Source organism: Myotis brandtii, unplaced genomic scaffold, assembly GCF_000412655.1.
Source record: "Myotis brandtii unplaced genomic scaffold, ASM41265v1 scaffold123, whole genome shotgun sequence".
Taxonomy (NCBI): domain Eukaryota; kingdom Metazoa; phylum Chordata; class Mammalia; order Chiroptera; family Vespertilionidae; genus Myotis; species Myotis brandtii.
The window spans coordinates 2338915-2357584 of NW_005354291.1; the positions used below are offsets into that span (position 1 = coordinate 2338915).

Below are 18670 nucleotides of genomic sequence, written 5' to 3' on the forward strand. Positions count from 1 at the left end.
TTGATGGTTTCTTTTGCTGTGCAGAAGCTTTTTATTTTATTTATAGTAGTCCCATTTGTTAATTTTCTCCTTAGTTTCCATTGTCCTATGAGTTGTATCGGTAAAGATATTGCTATGACATATGTCTATATTTTGCTGCCTGTGGATTTCTCTAAGACTTTTATGGCTTCCCGTCTTAAGTTTATGTCCTTTAGCCATTTTGAGTTTATTTTTTGTATGGTGTAAGTTGGTGGTCTAGTTTCATTTTTTTGCATGTATCTGTCCAATTTTCTCAGCCCCATTTATTGAAGAGATTATCTTGATTCCAGTGTATGCTCTTGCCTCCTTTGTCAAATATTAATTGAGCAAAATGGCTTGGGTCGATTTTCTAAGTTCTCTGTTCTGTTCCATTGGTCTATATGTCTGTTCTTGTGCCAGTACCAGACAGTTTTGAGGACAGTGGCTTTATAATATAGCTTGATATCTGGTATCGAGATCCCTCCTACTTTGTTCTTCTTTCTCAGGATTGCTGCAGCTATTTGGGGTCTTTTTTTATTCCATATGAATTTTTGGAGAGTTTGTATAGAACGCTTCACAAATTTGTGTGTTATTTTTGCACAGGGGCCATGCTAATCTTCTTTGTGTCATTCCAATATTAGTATATGTGCTACTGAAACAAGCACTGTAAAATGCATTTTAGATTCAAGTTGCTGCACATATTAATAGTTTGTTGAGTTTTGTTGTGGTCATGATTCTTAACTGCTAAGTTGTATTCCTTTAGAGATTTACCACATTTTGTTTACCCTTTAACCCATGTAGAGCCCGGCTGGCATGGCTCAGTAGTTGAGCATTGACCTATGAGCCAGGAGGTCATAGTTCGATTCCTGATTAGGGCACATGCCCAGGTTGTGGGCTCTATCCCCAGTGTGGGGCATGAAGGAGGTAGCCGATCAATGATCCTCTCTCTTCATTAATATTTCTATTTCTCTCTCCCTCTCCCTTCCTCTCTGAAATTTAAAAAAATACATATTTTTTAAAAAGACATGTAGACATGTTCCCAATTTACTATAATTAGGGGTAGAGGTACTATAGACATTTATGTACAGTTTTTTATTGCTCATAAGTTTGTATTCCTCTAATGTAAATAGGAGTGGTATGACTGACCCATACAGTAAATATATGGTTTTTTTAAAGATTTTCATAACTGATTTTTAGAGAGAGAGAAAGCAAGATAGGGGAAGGAGAGAGAAACATTGATGTGAGAGCAAAATATCCATTGGCTGCCTCCTACATGCCCCCTAGTGGGGATTGAGCCTGCAAACTGGGCATGTTCCCCTCAACTTTCTGCCTGTTCTTACTTTTAATGAACAGGAAATTCTCAAGATTCATATTTTTGGTTTTCTAGTTTTAAAGAAGTGATCAGAAAGTTCAAAAGACATTTTATTCCTGACACTGTGGTTGTTGAAAAAAAAAAAAAAAGCTTGACCTCCATTATCCACAGAAAAGTGAATTTCAATACCAAGTCTATTAGTCTTTGTGACCTTGGATAAATCTGTCTCTCAAATGTTTCAACCAAAAACGAATGTAATTTTATTTATATCATATGGTCATTATGCTGGTTTAAAAAGTGGTTGAAAGCACGAGAACAGAGTCTAGAATAGAGCAAATAAAATGTTTAAAATCATCAGGTGAATTTATAACATTTCTGTTTTGTTTAATAATGATTAACAAAGAGAGTCAATAAAGTGCAATGAATGTTATGATAATTTGAACTTAGCCTCACAACTGGCTCACCCTAAAAGAGGCTAACAATTTTCAAATAGTAAGAGAGTGACATCAGGAGCAATAAAAGAGAGAGATAAAGAAGCTGATAAATCTCACCCTGACTTGTCAGTGAGTTCCAAATTGAACTGGGCACTGTCCACATTTTGACTGAATATGGTAGCATAGAAACAACAGGTACGTAAAGCACTAGGGAGTCCTTAATTTTTTTTCTCTTACAACACCAACGATTTACATGTGTGTATCAAATAGTCCTATGGATTTGCCAGATTACAAGATGTTGAAGAAATAATAAAAAAAAAAGACCACAAGTAGTATTAAGCTCTTGTTCTTTATCTCTTCTTTCATATCAAAGAAAGTTTATAAAAGTGTGCATAACAGCTATAGGGGTTATTTTATGGACCACCTTAGAAGTATTCTAATTAAAAATATTAAGACTGTTCAAACAGTTTAATAACTTAACTATATTGTAACAATATTATTTGATCAAGCCCACAATAGAGTATAATGCCACAGTTTAGCACCACTACTTAAAAGAGGGTATATTCTGTGTCATCTAATTTTAAAATCTTACCCTTTGTGTTATTTCATTTCATCATTATGTTTTAATGTAGACTGTAAGTAGCAATGTTTTTATAGTTTATGGAATTATCACTTTGATTTTATTTACCTGAAGCTGCTTAGGTATATGACCTAATGAAAAGAGTGGCAGCCTAGTGACAACTCCCTTGAATCATATATCCCATTAATTCCTGAGGTACTTATACCTCACACAGCCTGTGTTGTATTTTTAAAGTTTTCATTTAGCTCCTCCACTTCCTCTGGACCAATGTTGAATTCCAGAACAAATTTAATAAAAAAAAATGAACACCCCACTCATACAAGTCCAATGTATGTATTCACAGTGGGAGTCATTCTGCCCCTGACCATGAGCTCTTAGTAGACGCGATAATATTGCTTCTTAACTGAAAACCTTCCAGTAAAGATCAAGGAGAACAACTCCGCTGGATTCTTTTACCCTTATCATCATTACTGCATGCCGAATCAGTTTCAATTCTGCCCTCTTTTAAAAGTCACTGACACAACAACAAAAAATTGACATTTTGATGAGCATAGCACACTATAGCTACCAAAGAAGAAAAGACACTCCTCACATCATTTTTAAAGAATGAAGATATATTAAAAAGAATTTTGAATCATTGTCCAAGAGGATTCTGTCAATCATTTATTTAACCAATGTCACGTGAACAGGAAGGCCTGCATTTCAAGTTGCTCAGTACTCACACATTCAAGACTCACTCAACAAATATTTCCTATGCCTGCTGTGGCTCAGACATTCTGCTGGCCATTATTTCCCTCACCTGTCTTTGAGCTGGAGAATTTCTCTAGTCAAAGGATATTCAGGCAATTAGGGGGGGAAATCATTTGAATACAAGAAATGAAGAAATGAATATGGAAACTTTAATCTATTATCTTTGATCAAATATTTTTTTCATGTGATTTTACATGCATAACCTTCTTTGGGCAAACATTTAAAAATCACATTCAGCCCAGATGGTGTGCTCAGTGGTTGAGCATCGACCTATGAACTAGGAGGTCACCGTTCAGTTCCTGCTCAGGGCACATGCCTGGGTTGCGGGCTGGATCTCCAGTGTGGGGCGTGCAGGAGGCAGCTGGTCAATGATTCTCTCTCTTCATTGATGTTTCTATCTCTCTCTTCCTCTTTGAAATCAATAAAAATATATATTTTTTTAAATTACATCCAAAACTGGGTGACCAGGCACATTGACACTCGCCAGCCTCAGTGTGACAGATGTATTCATACCATGCTAGTTCTTTAGCATTTTAAATTCTGCTGTTTTCTTTTTTTGACATATATTTGTTCTGGGATATGTTGTTTTTTAAATATATTTTTATTCATTTTTATTTCTATTGATTTCAGAGAGAGGAAGGGAAAGGGAATGAAAGATAGAAACATCAATGATGAGAGAGAATCATTGACCAGCTGCCTCCTGCACACCCCCTACTGGGGATTAAGCCCGCAACCCGGGCATGTGCCCTTGACCAGAATGGAACCTGGGACCTTTCAGTCCGCAGGCCGATGCTCTATCCACTGAGCCAAACCGGCTAGGGCCCGGGATATGTTTTTAATGACTTGTCTGTTTTTTGATTTGCTTGCTCTTTTTCAAGGAAAGTGATTGCCAATCACCATGCACACTTCAGGTATTTTGCTTCAGGGAAGTGCCGGCTGGCTAGCTGCTGTTCTCGGGGGCTGCTCCCACTAAAACCGTGTGTTTTGCAGGTAGAGAGCTGGACCTAGCATAATTCTTACTACAGCAATTTGCAGCAAATTGTTCTGCTAAATAGAAATATATTACTTGAAGGCTGGAAGAGTGATGATAAACCTGACCCTTCAGCTCTGCTTTTAAAGGTCATTGTGGTTAAATGTAAGCAAATTGTGGTACATGGTACCTTTTACTTGCTGTTTCTCGCTTATTATCTCCCCTCATACCTCATTATGCTAATGTAATGACTTATTTGACAGAGCAGTTTCATCTATAATCTCAGAAATATATAATGGATTTAATTTTCAAGGTTATATTTTCAGAAAACTATTAATGTCCCTTTCAAAGTCATTGAGACTGAGTTATGTTTCAGCAAAATATTAAGTACATTAAAAGTCCCTTTTAGATTTGAGTAAAGTCAATTGGTAATCTAGTTGCAATTATTTAATAGCTTTGAGCCTTGAATTGTTAAACTTATTATGAATTATCCATGCTAACCATTATCCTGAAAAATTAAACTCTCTGCCACATTCAAACTTCATCAGAGACTGTCACCAAAATAAATATGGATTTTAAAAAAACTGTCAGAGCTTTTCATTTGTAAAATGTTCATTAGATAATGATCTTTAAGTATTCAGGAAATCTTCTTACCTGAATTGAATAAGATTGCCTCTTATTAAAAAGTGAGTTTTAATTTCCAATAGAACACCAGTATTTGTGTATACTATCCCCTCCATCTGCATGCATGGAACCAGACCACCTAAATTTATGTACATAATATTAAAAACTCAGCAGTACCAGATTATCATAATAATGATTGGGCCTTATAATTAAGCAGTAAAACCTTTTCAGTATGAGGATAGTTCTCATTAATAATCTGATCAAAAGCTTAGGAAAGAACACATGTCATCTGGGAGAAGTACTATTAATCGTCCTAAGAAGACAATCTCAGTAATTCTTAGCTAGTAAGGAGCCTATCAGAATCATCATTGGTCCACATCCTTTCCTTGCACAGAGGAATTTCAGTTTCTCTTATTATGGTTACCCTGCTCTCATCCTAGAAAATGAAAGACTTAGGATATGTCAAAATATATAGTAGGATGGGAGTAAATAATATCAGACATATATGTGTATTGATCATAACTTTTTAAGCTTTCCTGCCATTCTTGATACCTTATAAATTGTACACTTCTTACAGTTAGAGCCTTAAGGTCTAAAACATAGCACCAAATAAAAATACATACAAAGTGTATACTATTAATGCCCATAAGAAAGCATTGAACCCAGACAGGGGAATTGAAAGTCTTCATCAGAAATAATAGGTGGGGAAGTAAATTTTGGTGAGGTTGTGTATCACTTATTATGTATCCTGCTAACTCATTTCAAAAGTTGAGTATGTATGGGAATTCTGTCCTGCTAAATCAACAAGGCCTAAGCTTGCTGAACTTGTTGCTTCACTACTCCTAGTGTGCCAGGCTCACACACATTTTCACAATGACCCACTGCCACACAGGCATTCCAGCAAGTGGGGAAAAGGACAAGGAGAAGCCCTTCCTTGTTGTGGGAAGGCACCAGATGTTGTACACATCACTCTACACTCTACTCACCTCTTATTGGTTAGCACTCAGACACATGACCTCTGTTAGCTGTACTGGAATCTGAGAATTCTGGTCTTTATTGTGGATAATGTTTACCTGGCTAAACCATTATGCTCCTGCAACTAAGAAATAATTTTTCTTAAAGCACAAAACAAAAGAGATCTGCTGCAAAATTAGAGTATCTGCCACATGCAGTTAAAACAGAGAGACAAGTATAAAAATAAGATGGCCAAGCCAGCCCATGAGAGGGAGGAAGGGGAGCATTCAGAAGGTTATTTACATGTGTAAGGGTAGTTTTTTTTAAATTGTAAAGCACCCAAACTGACTGTGGTTATCGAGTACAAAGGGGTTTGTGTAGAAGCCATTGGATAGTTCACAGAACCAACAAAAAAGATGAAGAAAATGGCCAAGAGTTCTGGACAGCTGAGTATACACCAGATCATGGGCCTGGATCAGTGTTGTTACAAAGCCACCACCAGGGGCACCTTGATGTTCGAACAGGCTGTTAGGCTGCTGGATTCTCATCTCTATGACTCTATGGCAAAAACATCTTGTCATCTGTTTTTCTCTATATCCCTCCTCACAGGACATACAGTTGACTGAGCATCTGCATGCACTGAGCATCTGATGAATATACTCTTCATACCTGGGTACTGAGGATTGGTCTCCTTTCTACTTCAGAGTTTTAAAATGTAATTCATCACATGCACTACACACACACACACACACACACACACACACACACACACTTTTTTTTCTATTGGGAATGCTAATTTCTGTGTAATATTTCGCTTTCCTAGCAGAATACTGAGTTGCCCTGACCCAATTCAGGGGTCTCCCACCTACCAATTCTGATTGTGTTACCCTTGGAAAAAATAAGAAATTGGGAATTATCACCTTCAAACAAGCTGTTAGGCTGCTGGATTCTCATCTCTATGACTCTATGGCAAAAAACATCTTGTTGTCTGTTTTTCTCTATATCCCTCCTCGCAGGACATACAGTTGAATGAGCATCTGAATGCACTGAGCATCTGATGAATATACTCTTCATACCTGGAATCTGAGGATTGGTCTCCTTTCTACTTCAGGGTGTTAAAATGTAATTTATCACATGCACTACACACACACACACACACACACACACACACACAAACACACACACACACACACACACACAGACACACACACACTTTTTTTCTATTGGGAATGCTAATTTCTGTGTAATATTTCGCTTTCCTAGCAGAATACTGAGTTGCCATGACCCAATTCAGGGGTCTCCCACCTACCAATTCTGATTGTGTTACCCTTGGAAAAAATAAGAAATTGGGAATTTCTTCCTTGCTCAATTCTGTGCCTACAGTAAGTAGAATTTCATTCTACTTTCTCTCTGGTATTCTAAGTGTCTGCCAATGGGCCAGAAACTACTTACTTCTACATCTTCTTACAACTGTTGGAAGCCATTTCTAACTTTCCTTAAGTTTAAAGCCTCAGGTTATAAACAATGAGTGCACTAACATTAAGTTAGATATTCCCTAAGTAAGCTATAGTAGTCTACCTGTTCAGAATAAGGTAACACAAAAGCAGTAGAGCACCAAAGCATCACTAAATATCCACTTCATCACATGCACCACACACACACCCACACATATTCTAAAGGGACAGTAAGTCAGCATTTTCCTTCTGTCTGCTCAAAGTTCTAATGATGATTTAATGAGGGGGGAACTATGCTACCTGCTGCAATTTGTTGGAAATAAAGTCTTCATAATTTAGTAGTAGATGTCATGAGTAATACCATTTAAAATATACACAGACTACCATAAATGCATGATTCTATTTTCCTTAATGTTTATTATAGAAAAGCAAATAAATAAAATTTAATTTAAAAATCCACAAATTTCTTTTCAACAACCCCAAAATTACTTTCATCAACACCAATGTGTCAGAAGAGGATTTAAAATTTATTATTTACCAAGGAATTTTGGTTTTTCCCAACAATTTTATACAATTAAAGCAAGCAAAAATATAAACACAGACATTGTAAGTAACAAAATCAGCTAAACAAGAATGTAAAACCATTTGAGGCACATCATGAAACAGACACAAAAATAATGACTTAGGCAAATGCTTACCTCTGGAATTAGTCTGTCAAATCCCCTGCAGGAAATGATGACTTAGCCAGAGTGAAGGAGAAATCAGTGGAGTGGATAAATGGAGTTGAGCCATGGGAACAGCTGACGGCATTATGATTAAATTTGACATACAGTAATCTAGAAATCAAAACTGCAAACTCGTTAGCACCAAAACAAATCTTATAACTTTAGAAAGATCAACCTTGAAGACAAAGTCATGTTGACAAACTGCACCTGCACTGAAAAGAACAAAAAGTGTTTCAGCCTAAAAGGAAAAAATGGTTTATTTCAATAAGAGTTTCAGGACAAAGCTAGAGCTTAACCCATATGTCGTTATTATACCTGTGTGATATACAGTACATTTGGGCTCAACTATAAAAGCGGAGAAGTAAAATGAAATAGAGTTCTATTAAATGTTTAAAAACTACAAGACATAAAAGAATAAGTACTTTGCGTTCAGAAAGAAAAAAGGTTTAAATTGTAAATAGTTAATAAACGACAATTGAAATATATAAAACCTATCTCCAGTGAAGTTAAATCCATTTTCTTTAAGAACAAGGGATCAATGAAGAAAGAAATTAAACCATTCTAAGTTGGAATGGGAAATTAAGTTAGTGAGGGCAGCAAATGAGAGTACGTGATGGATTACTACTTTTCATTACCTTTGGGAAAAGGGATATTAAAGTCAGATCATTGATGCAGTTTTGTACTTGTGGTGCCTGAAGTGACTCAAAAGAATGTATAATGAGGTAGAGATATATTTGCCAAAACATCCTATGTTATAGATGAACAAATTATCACAACACTGGAGATATTTTTCTAAAGCATCGTGTTGTTTAAGTATTAGTGGAGGTAAAATATGAAAAGGAATGAGAAGGAATTGTTTTTGAACAGGAAGTTCAAATTGTAAATATTTTAACTCACTTTCAACAAGCATGTGGTATAGAATCTAAAAAAGTAAAAATCCAATAACTATTTTTCATCAAGATTTTGTTAACAATTAAAGTATACAAAGCAGTAAAGCACTGTTCTACAAATACAAAAGGTTCTCCATAAATGTAATAATAATAATAGCAACAAACATAACAACATTAATAACAGAAACTTGAAAGATGACAGACAATATAATGACTGAAAAAAACTAGAAAACGGGTTAATACTCTTTCCCTACTATTACATATTCTGAAGTTTGTGGATATTTCACTTTTCTCCATCAAATCTTAGACATTTTATTTCTTAAATGAGTGTGGTGCAGTAGCTAGCCTTATTCTGCTCTGCCTCCCAGCACTGAAGCCAGTCCCAGTTACAGAAACAGCCACCCATTTTTCATCAATGAAAACTGACTACATTGATTGTGTTGGACACTTTGAGTTGCAAGTAACCAAAATTCACATAGTCAACTTCAAATAGCAGAAGATGCATAAGGAAGAAAGTATCTCATGATGGCCAAAGAACTGAGACATAGCTTGGAAGTTAGCAAATACATACTACAGTTTACTCAAACTATATCTATTGTCAGTACTAGGGCTCTGGCATCATGATATGATAGGGCTTGATATTAGACTTGCTGCAAAAATATAGCCCATTGGGGAACCAGGCTGACATCATGTAGATTCACTTAATTAATGAAACTGATTACTTATCCTCAAGCTATATCCCATGTTGTTGATGTCAGGAATCTAGCCTTTTAATCTTTCTATGCCTCTGCAACCACCACAGTGAGTAGCTCAGAGTAGATGTTTAAAAAATAAGTATTTGTTGCTTTGGATGTTCTGTGAAAATATTTCTATTTCCTGATCCAGACAGCAGACTACTTAAAGGAGATTATTCACCTGTATGTATTTCCATCTAATAACCAACAGGTGAGATTAATATTTGAACAAAAATATTTAAGTTGCATATTTACAACTTTATATCATTTTAAAAGTAGCTTGATTGTTGATTCACGTATAATTTTTAAAATTATGCAAATAACAGATATTTATGTATTTTGATACAGTTTCACCAATTAGTGAGAGAAGAACACTGAATAGACCAATCAGCCAATGGATATTGAGTGCCTACATTCTACATGGCACTAAGAGAACGAATTACAAATGAACAACATATCAGGGTGCTAGAATGGATCTAGCAAGTGAGCTCCTAGTTATGAGCAAGTTGTGTTTAGTTGGTGGCTGTGCTGTTTCTCATGGAGTAAATATTTTCAGGAAAATAACATGAAAAAAGGGAGGTTTTCACAAGGAAGAAGATAAGTAACTGAGGACTGGCATATCTCATCAATAGCAGGGGCACATGGGAGAGAAACCTCTCCTTATGAATCATTAATCTTCTGTTGCCTTCTCCTGTAAATCAGAACTGCAGTCTGAAACATAGTAAAGTAGAATTACTTATCCAAAGTTGAGTGTGGTTTCAAACCCAAGTAGTCTGAGTTTAGACCCTACTGCCCTAGCCAATTTGTACCCAGCCTTTCCTCTTCAATAGATGTTTCTTGTGTAATTGTAATTACTCTCTAAAATTGTTCTACCTGCAGCCATTTTTAAAAGTCCATTTGTTGATGGAGCTGATGAATGAACAGTGTAGTAGTGAAAGGGGGCCTTAACCAAATTTTCTTCTCATGAGTTTCAGCGCAGACATGGCAACAGCCTAGAGTTTCCAGTACTCAGTGGCCAGAGGTGAGCTCTAGAGCAGAAGGGCTCAGGGAGATACTGGGAGTAATGAAGAGACTATCTCATTGCTAAGGAAACACTCCAAGCTACACAGACTCAAAATGGTTCAAATGTTTAACCCCAGAAAGCAAGAGGAAACTGTTCTTTGAAAGAGGAAGAAAGTCCAAACCTCTGGGTTTAAAACACAACCAGAAAAAATCAATAATTTTCAGATCAAAGATTTTTTTTAAGGAAAGAAATAGTTTGAAGAGGCAGCCATGTGAAGTACTGAACTATGGGCATTGATATATCTATCTGTGTCAGATCTGATCAATATCCTACAAGGTAGTGCTCAATTGTTTAGCTACTCAGAAAACTGTTAAAACTAGCTACCTGAAACATGAGATTCTGCCTTATGTGAAACTAATGAAAAGGTATATATAGCCACATAGATTTAAAACCTGATAAAAAAAAAGAGGCCATCATCAGTAAATAAAGAAATAAATTGTAGGCTATTCACATGAGGGACAGACAGTAGTTGCAGTATGAATAGTTGCAATGAGAATAAACAAGCTACAATTACATTCAAGAATGCAGCTGACTCACCCGGCTGGTGAGACTAAGTTAGTTGAGCCTTGTCCCATGCACCTGGAGGTCACCAGTTAGGGCACATACCTGGGTTGCTGGCTCGATCTCAGTAGGGGGTGTATAGGAGGCAGCCGATTGTTGTTTCACTGTCATGGATGTTTCTATTTCTCTACCCCTCTCCCTCTCTCTGAAGTAAATTAAAAAAAACATATTTTTTAAAAGTGCAGATGACTCTAACAAACATAATATTGAGAGAAAGAAGCCAAACACCAAGAAATACATAGTATATGGATGCATTTATTTAACAATAAACCAGACAAAACTAACCTAAGTGTTTAGACAGAATGTTCTTAACTCTGGAGAGGAGGGTAAATTGTGTCTGAAGATGGACAATAGGAGGATTAGAGGAGTACTATTCTATCTTTGATCTTGTTTGTGGTTACATTTATGCTAGACTTGTCAAAATCCATTGAGTTGAATACCAACAATTGTGCCTGTGTGTTATGCTTCAATAGGACAGATTTAAAAATCTGGAATAAAATCTTGAACACAGAGGAGTCCAGCCTAAATATATTTATTATTTCAAGCAGCCCCAATGATTTCTTCCCTGGCAAACTTTAAATTGATACTGGAGGGGAAAAATAGATTTCGAGAGAAGAAGAGAAGAAATTGCAACAATTAGAAATCTAATTAGCTCTGTATTTTAATACAGTTGAATGCAATTATCTGAGCCCTCAGATACAAAACATTATTCTTTTGTCAGATAACTGACATTTTAAAATGCTAAACCTATGTGGGAGAAAAAGAGACATTAATTCAAAATTTCTATTTTTTACTTATTTATTAATATAGACTCTTGGTAAAATAATTCAGATTCTTATGAAAAAAATTTGTTCTGTACTTTTTTTCTAATATCAGAAGGAAGCTAACAGTATTATTCACGCATGTATTAGGCAGAAACTGGGAAGCAAATATGTGCATAAAATGAATCCCTCATGAACAAGATTTGAAATAACACATTTTATGTTTCATTCATCTTAATCTGGAAATGTTCCTTCTTATAAAAATATCTTCACATTTGTGATATGCTTTGCCCAGAGAGTGTCTTAGCATCATATTTACTTCAAGGTTGCTAATCAGGCATGCGTGCGATTGTGGCTTATTCATCCAATTTGATTGACCCACTCAGGCAAATGTAAGGGCATCAATGCACTTGAGCAAGCTCTCCTTCTCTTTAAATGCCCTCTGGTTGGTAACTTTTTTAATTAATTGCTTTGCATTAAGGAAAACAGTTCCCTTTTAAAGTTACCTCAAGAAAAGGTAGCAAGCATGTTAAGGAAAACTGTGGACTGGAATTAGGAAAGGAAAATCAGATGGAATGACACAGCTCTGAGGACCAGTTATTCTATCTTTCTCTTTGGCTTTATGAGCTTGATCATAATATTCCTGCTTGTGGGCACAAACTCTCCATTCTGTTCTAGATGCTGATAATGTCCTCTTTCTGGTCCTTATGTCCTAGTTTTTTGTTTGCTTGTTTTTCTTATATAGAATCTATGTTCCCTACAAACGGTGATTTTTATTTTAAGATTCCTGATTGCCTATAACAAAAACCAACTAAAGACAACTTAATTTTAGGGCGTGAATATTATTAAAGGTAAAACAATTTCTTTTGCAATTGAAAAAAAAAGAATAAAACACCTACATATAAACTTAACAAAGGATGTGAAGGACTTATATACCGAAAACTACAAAGCATTATTAAAAGAGATTGAAAATGACAATGAAATGGAAAGATCTGTGTTTTGGAATGGGAGAATCAACATAGTTAAAATGGCCATATTACCCAAAGTGATATATACATTTAATGCAACCCCCATCAAAATCCAAAACATTTAGCTAACATCACCCCAATAAGTTTAATTTTGCACAGATAAGACTTCAAGGACAGATATGCAGGTGGTTCTTAAGAGGGGAACCAAGAGTATTTTGCCTTAAACATTCATTTCTACTTTCCATGTGTGTTTCTTTTACTTTTTCCCCTCTCTATAGACCAATCCTCTCTGGTCCCTTCTCAGCACGATGAAATATGTTCACACACAGTTCCTAAGCCCACGCTCAAAGTCCAATATTATGAAGAACTCTCCTTTCTCTTAGTTCTAATTCCATCTTGGGAGCAAGTGTCCAGTTGCAAATATGACCACAGAGCAGTGCTTCCCAGTGAAACATGGCTGCTGGCCTCACCCCTGAGGAAGGGGAGGCAATTCCAGGGGAGACCGAGCAGCAAAGCAAGTCTTTGCAGATATCAGCAGGTAGTAACTCCAGGGGCTGCAACTTTTTCCCAAGGCTGCCTCCTCTTTGAATCTCTTAGCTCACAACAATGAACTATGTATTTTCTAATTTAAATTTCAGAAAGAGTGGATGCCATGTCAAAACATTTATTTCTTATAGCCTGCTAGGCAGTGCATCACTAGCCTGCATTTGACCCAACAGCCCCTGTGCTGGAGTCTTGAGGCACACCACGTTCTGACTTGAGCATCAGAGGATGGGTTAGAGTGAGATTTTTCCAGAAGGCATGGCAGACATTCTAAGATTTGCCCTGTCCAGTACCGTAACATAGCTCTCTGCTATGTTAAAGGGAAATGTCACACAAATATTCCTCACATGGCGATATTAGCACAGTCATGCTAAGGTCCGTTATTCCTCTGGACATACTCTTTGAAGGGGAAAATAAAATTCCATGGGCAATTATGTTTGCGATGAACAGCAGGGCTAATGCTTTTTTTTTTAGATTTACAAAATACATTAAATTATTAAATGCTCAGAGAAGAACCTTTACACCTTTATTTAACCCATTTCCCACCCTCATTGGATGACGTAAGAGGTCTTATTTTGCAAATTACAGGAACCAATTCTTCAAGTCATATTATGTAGGGAAACAAATGAGGGGGGGAAATATAACCCAACTTTCTATATAAACTAGGAACCAGTACAGTAAAGCTCTTAAATTTCTTATCTTGCTCTTCCTGTCTCCTCTCCCTGAAAAACTACCCCAGTCTTCTCTTACAAGACTAACTCTGTACTCAATCCATATGCTTACTAAAACATTGCTCCATTAACTGTTCTTCTTATTTTTTAATATATTTTTATTGATTTCAGAGAGTAAGTGAGAGAAGAGAGAGATAGAAACATCAATGATGAGAGAGAATCATTGATCAGCTGCCTCCTGCATGCCCCATACAAGGGATCGGAGCCTGCAACCCAGGCATGTGCCCTGACCGGGAATTGAACCGTGACCTCCTGGTTCATAGATAGACACTCAAGCAATGAGCTATGCTGGCCAGGCTTAACTATTCTTTTTAAATTTCCCTTTCAAAATGTCATTTTAGACTTAAACTAGAATGTTTTATTTTTATTATATCTTTAAAGAAAAGGGATTTGGAAGTAGTGATAGAGACAGTGATGGAATTTAGTGTGTGTCAAATTATTGACATCACTCTTGGGGATTAACACCTGTAAATTAAAAAGAAGGGGACATACAAATCAGCCAAAAAGAAGGAAATTTTTTAAAGTATGTTCTAAATTATGGAAAATTTACCATAGAACCAGTGTCAGTTAACATTAATACTACACATATTATGAAACAGGTCTAAACACTATATGCATTTGAATATATTTCACTAGCAGAGTAAACCTATGATGTAATACAAATGTTATTCCTATTTTCCAAATTAGGCACAGAAAGCTTAGGTAAATTGCCTAAAGACACACAACTTGTAATTTGTAAATCCGGGATCTAAGCAAGTACCTGACCCTATGGTGTTATGAATGTAATCAGATGTTGTTTTTGTATGTAGAGGTATGAAATAAAAAGGAAATAGCTTTATTTAGCCTTGAACTCAATAATAATTCTAGCTATTAGAGTTTTCAATGTTATGGGTTAACTTTATACAAAGTATATAGCCGCATCTCACAGATCTTAAATACTATTCATTTTCTTTGACTATAGACAAACTCTAGTCAAATCTGCCTCACCTAATCCTCTTCAATTTCATTTAGATATCTTCACAAAAAGCCTCAGCCTAAGATTTGAGTATCTCAGTTATTTGGAAGATTAAAAGAAGGTCCACATATTTATTGTTATGTGTGAATACCAAGACTTCACAGGTCATCAGTTATCTCTAATTGTGTTGAATATCAAAAAGCAGGTTTCTTTTGTTGTAGAATGAGGCCATGCACTTTGTGAGCTTTGATTAGTCACAAGCCTAGAAAAATCAAATGTATCTCACTTTTTTGTTAACTATATCAAAACACCTTTATGAAAGCAAATTAAGTACGTCTTTGGTGTTAGTTCCATTTGTACTTTTAACTTCCTTTTCTAAAGAACCCATGTACTATGTTAAGTTTAGCAGAGCTTGGGAAGCCAGGGTGCAAAAAGAAAGTAATTTCCTAAGGGGCTAAGGAATGAGACCCCACTGAGTGTAGAAAGGAATTGGCTGCTTAGAGAGCACTTGGTCTGATTCTCAGAGGGCTGGGTTAAACCATGAATGTATGCACTTTATACCCTTTGATAAAAAAATAAACTTGAAAATAAATCTATTTTAGCAAAGTTCACAGAACTGCTCCATTCGGTTTTATATTTGTGAAACAGTTTAAAGGTGCTTTTATTTTTTAGATTTATCTTTATTGTTGAAAGTATTACAGATGTCTCCCTTTTTCCCCCATTGACCCTTCCCCATTTAGTTGTATACTTCTTGGCATCTTAAATCGTTTCTCATAATTCAAAGGTCTATAATAAGATAGATACTTGAAACACTGCTAAAGTACAAAATAGTGCTCTCAGGTTTTTATTTTAGTTTTTGTTTACATTTTTTTTAAATTCATTGTAGGGAGACTATTGTCTTCTTCATTTGTAGATTTTTGAAATATTTAAAGTCTTTGTTGCCCAATATAGAATCCTTTCCTCAATATTTCTTTATGCTGGAAAGAAGCAACATTCGTTACATGTGAAATTGATGAAAAGAGATTTTCAGTGATGTGCACTTCAGAAAAATGTCTCTCTTAAACATATTAATTGCACTAGCAACAGCACTAAACACTTTCATATCACAAAAACTGGCACGAGCTTAAATCTTTAGAATAACTCATGGCTACCTACAAACATTGTGTTAGCATTAGAATGCTTTCTTTTTTGTTTTTAAACAGATTTCAAACCTTTCCTTTCCAGTTCTAATTATCATGTAATAAAATAATAAATGAAACAAATAATACCAAAATGACATGAACTAACCAACAGAAAACACAGAAATTCTTGATATTAAAAGCAAGGGTCTTTTCCCTCTAGAGAACCAACCACTGTGTGTGTTGTGTTCAGTGCCACCAGGTTACACATCACCAGGGGACATGATTCACATTGCATTTAGCTTGGGCTATTTTGTGACTTTGCTTTCCTTATATAATGCAAAAATTTCCCACATCTCTAAATCCATTTTATGTGCTTTATGCAAAACTTTGCATACAGTTGATTTTATGTAAGCAAAATGCTATATATTAGAAGAATTATCTATACATGTGTAATGAAGTGAAGAAAAATTGTATTATCTTAGTGTACCATGCTAATAGTAGCACGCCTTTACTGTAAGCATAGAAAAGTGATAAAGACAAGGAGGAACTAGGGATGATCATTGCAGTGAATTTATGTTTTTCTCTTCCCTTAACATTTTAGTTTGTTTTTTAAATTAAGTTTATTGAGGTGACATTGGTTACAAACCCATACAGGTCACCACTGTACAACTCAATAAAACATCATCTGCCCACAGCATCGTTCGCATCATTGCCCCAAGCAAAGTCTCTTTCATCTCAACCACCGCCTCACCCCCCCGCACCTTTGAACATGTCCACTTAACTCCAAATCTCCTTTCCCTCTAGCTATCATCACATTGTGACTAAGTGTTAGGTATATATGTTTTATCACAAATCCTTTCACCTTATTTTTCTAGCCATTGATAGCACTAATAGTAGCTACTCAATATAGTTAGAGAATATACTGTGTTAGGTTTCCTTAATTGTTTTAGACTGTATCTGCACCCATATCTATGATCTTCTACATCAATGGAAGACATGTCCCACATTATGTTAAGGCTAATCATTCTGCCTATACTTCACATATCCCTTCCCATCTGTTCAAGGCTTCCATATCAGTGATTACCTACTTTCCTTAAGGTCTCTGTGACAAATGTCTTAGGTTGAGAAATCCCATCACCTAATTCTCTGGTCTCTTACTTGCCTCTACTGTGAAGGCTAAACAACTTTTTAAAAAATTCTTGATTCCCTAGCCTCTCTTTTAATATTGATTGATCATGTAATACAGCATCAGAATGGTAATAGGAGCAATTTCACTTTGTCTGCACTGCTTTTCCTCTTAGCGGGTATAATACCCTACCTAGTGAGACCTTTTTGTTCTACAGTTTTTCCAGTGAGAAGAAGAATATCCAAGGTGAGCATACAACTCCCCAGTGTTCCACAACATTTAAGTCTCACTTCATGGGGGGTCACAAGAGGACTAGCAGGATAGACCACCAGAGATTAGCTAGAGATGGAGAAGTGGAGTGGAGCACACAGCAACTAGCCTGTGGATCTTGGCAGATTATATTCCTGCTGCTGGAGGTGCCTAGCAGAGATCTGATCCAAGAACACTGCTCATCTGCAGAGGTGAGCCAGAAAGATACAAAAACAACATAGAAAAATCAGTTGTGCTTCTATACACTAACAAGGAATATCTGAAAATGAAATATAAAAAACTATCCCATTTATAATAATATCAAAAGTAATAAAATGCCTAGGAATAAATTTAACCAAGGAAGTGAAAGATCTATACACTGAAAACTATAAGAATAAATGAAATAATACCAAAATGATATGAACTAACCAACAAAAAACACAGAAGCTAGATGCAATGTGAATCATGTCCCCTGGTGATGTGTAACCTGGTGGCAATGAAAGAAATGGAAGATAACACAAATAAATGGAAAGATACCTCAAATTCATGGATCAGAAGAATTAATAATGGTAAAATGTTCATTATACCCAAAGCAACCTATAGGTTCAATACAATCCCTATCTAAATTACAATGGCATGTTATACAGAAATTAAGCACACACACACACACACACACACACACACACACACACACACACACATGGAGCCACAAAAGACTCCAAATAGCCATAGTAATCTTGAGAAAGAAGAACAAAGCATTATACTTTCTGATTCAAACTACATTACAAAGTTATGGTAATCAAGCAGTAATGTACTGACATAAAATCTGGCACATAAACTAATGTAACTGAATAGAGAACTCAGAAATAAATCCATGCATATATGGTCAACTAATATTTGACAAGGTAGACAAGAATACTCAATGGATAAATTGTAATCTGGTCAATAAATCATGCTAGAAAAACTGCACATTCTCATGTAAAGGAATGAAATCAGACCCCTATCTTGCACCACTAAAAAAAAATAATTCAAAATGGATTAAACACTTAGGTGTAGAACCTAAAATCTTTAAAACGCATATAAGAAACCATAGAGAAACACTTTTTGACATTGGTCTTGGCAATGCTATTTTGGATATGACACCAAAAGCATAAGCAACAAAAGCAAA

General features: G+C 35.8%; 1 long non-coding RNA gene across 1 annotated transcript in view; it reads right to left on the reverse strand.

Moving 5' to 3' along the window:
- Positions 1 to 18670, reverse strand: part of LOC102250480 — a 114029-nt gene that overhangs the window by 2000 nt on the left and 93359 nt on the right. Inside the window, exon 3 of the long non-coding RNA XR_313171.2 lies at positions 7774 to 7911. This is a non-coding gene — a long non-coding RNA (uncharacterized LOC102250480). The remainder of the gene's footprint in view (positions 1 to 7773; positions 7912 to 18670) is intronic.